The sequence below is a fragment of the Nicotiana attenuata genome, unplaced genomic scaffold, assembly GCF_001879085.1.
Source record: "Nicotiana attenuata strain UT unplaced genomic scaffold, NIATTr2, whole genome shotgun sequence".
Lineage (NCBI taxonomy): Eukaryota > Viridiplantae > Streptophyta > Magnoliopsida > Solanales > Solanaceae > Nicotiana > Nicotiana attenuata.
Genome location: NW_017672409.1, coordinates 68,651 through 75,102, shown reverse-complemented (window position 1 = coordinate 75,102; position 6,452 = coordinate 68,651).

The following is a 6,452-nucleotide window of genomic DNA, read 5'->3' as shown; positions in this document are numbered from 1 at the left end:
TCGTGAAGACAAGGCCAGCCAGAACAACGCAAACACATCTTTTAAAGCAATTAATTACCATTTAAAATTCTAACACATGCGTAATATAGCAAATAGTGCGGAAATAGCAATAATAACGAGGGAAACCATCCCGACACAACCCAAACCGGGGTGTCACAAGTCATGAGCTACTACAGAGTTTGTAATGAGTCTACAAAATAAAATGTCTGATACAATAGTCTGAAGGAACTCAAAAGACATAAAATAGGGAAGACAAGGGGCTGCGGACGTCAATAGCTACCTCGTCACTCCAACTCGCTGCCTGGTCTGGAAAGAATCAGCGCTCAGGTGCAGACTCTGATATGCCTGTATCTGCATACATGGTGCAGGGAGTAATGTGAGTACTCCGACCCAGTGAGTAATAATAATAAATAATAACCGAAGGCATGAAAACACATAAGTGCACAAGGCAATTCTATATCAGGCAGTAAATCATTTAAAGCAGTAAAACAGTAAAAGTCAAATGAAATCTCCTTTTAAAAACAGGTAAATCAAATAAAACAACAAGTAAATAGTGAGTAGAAATATGCCCCTCGGGCCCAGCATCAATCGCTCAGAACAGTATCAGCCCTTCGGGCTCAGTATCAGTCACTCAGCATAACATCAGCCCCTCGGGCTCACTCTCATATCATATGGGTACCCGCGCTCACTGTGGGTGTGCAGACTCCGGAGGGGCCCCTTACGGCCCAAGCGCTATATCAACATAAGGCTTGAAAGCCTTCTCACATCACACATAAGGCATGAAAGCCTCCTCACATCACACTCGAGGCCTGAAAGCCTCCTCACATATGGCCCTCGGCCTCACTCAGTCCAGAAAACATCATAAGCCCCCCAGGCATCAATAAACTAGTAGTGCTCAGCCCCAACAACAGTGGAAATATCATTTAAGTCTCAAAATTCAATTAAAGCAGTTGAGTTTGTAAAACAGTATAATCAACAGGACTGAGTTCAAGTAGTATATCAAAATAATGAGGAAACAGTGATAAAAATCCACGAAGGATTCAAGTAGTCGGCATGAAGCCTAAGATATTACAATAGGCCCAAATCATGTTGGTAACAAATACATTTCAGTCAAATACGCGGTAAAAATATTAATCGGGACGGACCAAGTCACAATCCTCAGTAGTAAACAACCCCGCACTCGCCATTAAGCACGTGTTTCACCTCAATACAGCACAACGTTGTGCAAATCCGGGGTTTCAAACCCTCAGGATACCATTTACTATCATTACTCACCTCGAGCCGGCCAAAATCCTAGCTCGCTATGCCCTTGCCTCTCAAATCGGCCTCCTCACGCGTCGAATCTGGTCAAAATCACAACGAATACATCACAATAGGCTAAGGGAACATAACCCAAACGAAAAGACTCGAAAAATATCGAAATTCACGAAATTTGCAAAACCCGAGCCCCGAGCCCACTTCTCGGAAAATTTAACATTATCGGATTCCTTATCTCTCCACGAGTTTATACATATCAAGAACTCCCAAATCCGAGCTCAAATGACCCATCAAAACTCAATTTGAAATACCAAAACTCAAGCCCTAGTTTTTTCCCCTTTTGATAAATTTTCATGAATTTCTAGGTTGATTCTACCATTAAATCATGTATTTAGGTCATAGAACTCACCTCCAATCACACCCCGTCGAAATCACCTTCAATTTCCGTCCAAAAGCTCTCAAGGTTGATCAAAACTGGTGGAAATAAACCTTAGCTCGCGGAACAAAATGAGCTTTTAAAACCCTTCTCTGATCAGTCATTTTCGCATCTGCGATAAATGAACCGCACCTGCGGTTACCGCTTCTGCGGTTTTCCCTCCGCTTCTGCGGATCTTCACTATGCCCAGGACCGCTTCTGCGGTCAATCTCCGCTTCTGCGGACACCGCTTCTGCGGTCAAGCCTCCGCTTCTGCGGAACCTCCCTTGCATGCACGGACCGCTTCTATGGTCATTAACCGCATCTGCGGAGACCGCATCTGCCGAAATCATCCGCTTCTGCGGAATTTCTCCAAATGGCCAACACCCGCACCTGCGATCCCTTATTCGCATCTGCAGAACCGCATCTGCGGCCCTTTTTCCGCAGATGCGGAAATACCAGATACCAGCAATCTTCAGAAATGCATCAAGTCCAAAATTCATCCCGATGGCCATCCGAGATCACTCCGAGGCCCCCAGGACCTCAACCAAAAGTGCCAATCCATCCTAAAACATCATTCAAACTTGTTCCAATCATCAAAACACCTCCACCAACACCAAAACCATCAAATTACATTGGGTTCAAGCCTAAGTTCTTCTAAAACTTCCGAAACACGCATTTGATCAAAAACCCGACCAAAACGCCTCCGAATGACCTGAAATTTTGCACACACATCCCAAATCACATGACGAAGCTACAAAAACTCTCGGAATCCCATTCTGACCCTCGGATCAAAATCTCACCTATCAACCGGAATTCGCCAAAATACTAACTTCGCCAATTCAAGCCTAATTCTACACCGGACCTCCAAAACCAATTCCGATCACGCTCCTACGTCACAAATTATCCCGCGAAGCTAACCGAATCACCGGAAATCACATTCGAGCCCTCTAACTCATAAGTCAACATCCGGTTGACTTTTCCAAACCAAACCTTCCTTAAAGAGACTAAGTGTCTCATTTCCCTCTAAAACCAATCCAAATCAACTCGTTCACACACGACTCTTATAGTGAAGCATAAAGAAGCTGAAAACGGGGAAAACGAAGCGGTAACTCATGTGACGACGGGTCGGGTCGTCACATCCTCCCCAACTAAAACAAACGCTCGTCCTCGAGCGGATCAAGAAACATACCTGAAGCCTCAAACAGGTGAGGATATCTGCTCCGCATCTCCCGTTCGGTCTCCAAGGTAGCCTCCTCCATGGGCCAACCTCTCCACTGCACTTTCACTGAAGCAACATCCTTTGACCTCAACCGCCGAACCTGACGATCCAAAATGGTTGCTGGCTCTACATCATAAGTCAAATCATCATCCAACTGAATCGTGCTGAAGTCCAATACATGGGATGGGTCCCCAACATACTTCCGGATCATAGATACATGAAATACCGGATGCACGCCCGACAAGCTGGGTGGCAAGTAAGCTCATAAGCCACCTCCCCAATCCTCCTAAGTACCTCAAAAGGCCCAATAAACCGCGGACTCAACTTCCCTTTCTTTCCAAACCGCATAACACCCTTCATGGGCGAAACCTTTAGCAAGACCTTCTCACCAACCATATAAGACACATCTCGAACCTTACGGTCCGCATAACTCTTCTAACGCGACTGTGTTGTACGAAGCCTCTCCTGAATCAGCTTCACCTTCTCTAAGGCATCCAGAACCAAATCTGTCCCCAATAGCCTAGCCTCGCCGGGCTTGAACCAACCAACTAGAGATCTACACCGTCTCCCATATAACGCCTCATACGGAGCCATCTGAATGCTTGACTGATAGCTGTTGTTGTAGGCAAACTCTGCAAGCGGCAAAAACCCATCCCAAGAACCTCCAAAATCAATAACACAGGCACGCAACATGTCCTCCAATATCTGAATAGTACGCTCGGACTGTCCGTCCGTCTGAGGATGAAACGATGTGCTCAACTCCACCTGAGTACCCAACTCTCTCTGCACGGCTCTCCAAAACTGCAAAGGAAGTAAACTGAGTACCTCTATCTGAGATGATAGACACTGGAACACCATGCAACCGGACAATCTCCCGGATAAAGATCCCTGCCAGCCGCTCCGAAGAATAGGTAGTACACACCGGAATGAAGTGCGCGGACTTGGTCAGCCGATCAACAATCACCCAAATAGAATCAAACTTCTTCAAAGTCCGCAGAAGTCCACAACAAAATCCATAGAGATCCTCTCCTACTTCCACTCGGGAATATCCATCTGCTGAAGCAAGCCACCAGGTCTCTGATGCTCATATTTCACTTGTTGACAATTGAGACACCGAGCCACAAATCCCACAATATCTTTCTTCATTCTTCTCCACCAGTAGTGCTGCCTCAAATCCTGATACATCTTCGCGGCACCCGGATGAATGGAATACCGCGAGCTATGGGCCTCCTCCAATATCAACTCCCGAAGCCCATCCACATTGGGCACACAAATCCAGCCCCGCATCCTCAACACGCCATCATCACCAATGGTCACGTCTCTGGCATCATCATGCTGAACCCTGTCCTTAAGGACAAGCAAATGCGGATCATCATACTGGCGCTCTCTAATGCGGTCATACAAGGAAGACTGAGAAACCATACAAGCCAACACCCGACTAGGCTCCGAAATATCTAGCCTCACCAACCGATTGGCCAAGGCCTGAACATCAACTGCAAAGGGCCTCTCCCCAACTGGAATGTACGCCAAACTTCCCATACTAACTGCCTTTCGGCTCAAAGCATTGGCCACTACATTGGCCTTCCCCGGGTGATACAGAATAGTAATATCATAATCCTTAAGTAACTCTAGCCACCTCCGCTGCCTCAAATTAAGATCCTTTTGCTTGAACAAATGCTGAAGACTGCGATGATCAGTGAATACCTCACAAGATACGCCATACAAGTAGTGCCTCCAAATCTTCAAAGCATGAACTATAGCAGCCAACTCCAAATCATGTACAAGGTAGTTCTTCTCGTGGGGCTTCAACTGACGAGAAGCATAAGCAATAACTCTACCCTCCTGCATCAATACACATCCAATCCCAACTCTCGAAGCATCACAATATACAGTATAAGAACCTGAAGCTGATGGCAAAACCAATACTGGAGCTGTGGTCAAAGCTGTCTTGAGCTTCTGAAAGCTCTCCTCGCACTCGTCCGACCATACAAATGGAGCACCCTTCTGAGTCAACTTGGTCAAGGGCGATGCAATAGAGGAAAATCCCTGAACAAACCGGCGATAATAACCTGCCAACCCAAGGAAACTACGAATCTCTGTGGCTAAGGTCGGTCTAGGCCAACTCTGAACCGCCTCTATCTTCTTCGGGTCGACCTGAATACCCTCGCTGGACACCACGTGCCCCAAGAAAGCCACTGAACTGAGCCAAAACTCACACTTGGAGAACTTTGCATAAAGCTTCTCCTCCCTCAATCTCTGCAATACAGCTCGCAAATGTTGCGCGTGCTCCTCCTGACTACGCGAGTACACCAGGATATCATCAATAAAAACAATAACGAACGAATCCAGATAAGGCCGAAATACATTGTTCATCAAATGCATGAACGCTGCTGGGGCATTGGTCAGCCCGAAAGACATGACAAGAAACTCATAGTGACCATATCTAGTCCTGAAAGCAGTCTTAAGAATATCTGAATCCCTGATCTTCAATTGGTGATAGCCCAAACGGAGATCAATCTTGGAAAACACCCTCGCTCCCTGAAGCTGGTCGAACAAATCATCAATGCGAGCCAGGGGATACTTGTTCTTAATTGTTACCTTGTTCAATTGCCTATAATCGATGCACATTCTCATTGTGCCATCCTTCTTTTTCACAAACAGAACTGGCGCACCCCACGGTGACACACTAGGCCGAATGAACCCCTTATCTAGGAGTTCTTGATGCTGCTCCTTCAATTCTTTCAACTCCGCTGGTGCCATAAGATATGGAGGAATAGAGATGGGCTGAGTGCCCGGCACCAGGTCAATATCAAAATCAATATCCCTGTCCGGTGGCATGCCCGGCAGGTCTGCAGGAAATACGTCAGGAAAATCCCTCACCACTGGAACGGAATCAATACTAGAGCCTCAGCTCCAACATCCCTCACAAAAGCAAGATACGAGAGACAACCCTTCCCAACCATACGCTGGGCCTTCAAGAAAGAAATCACTCTACTCGGAACATAATCAGTCACACCACGCCACTCGATCCGTGGTACACCCGGCATAGCCAAAGTGACTGTCTTAGCATGACAGTCTAGAATAGCATGACACGGAGATAGACAATCCATGCCCAAAATAACATCAAAGTCCACCATGCTCAATAGCAATAGATCAACTCGGGTCTCCCGACCCCCAATAGTCACAACACATGACCGGTACACACGGTCTACAACAATAGTGTCGCCCACCGGGGTAGACACATAAACAGGTAAAGCAAGAAACTCCTGGGGCGCACCCAAATAATGAGCAAAATATGAAGACACGTAAGAATAGGTGGAACCGGGATCAAATAATACTGAGGCATCTCTGTGGCAGACTGAAACAATACCTGTAATGACAGCATCTGAAGCAATGGCATCTGTCCTGCCTGGAATAGCATAAAAACGAGCCTGGCCACCGCCTAATCGGCCTCCACTTCTGGGGCGACCCCTGGCTGCCTGATCTCCACCCCTGGCTGCCTGATCTCCACCCCTGGCTGGCTGGGCGGGTGGTGAAGTAACTGGAGCAGAAGTTGAG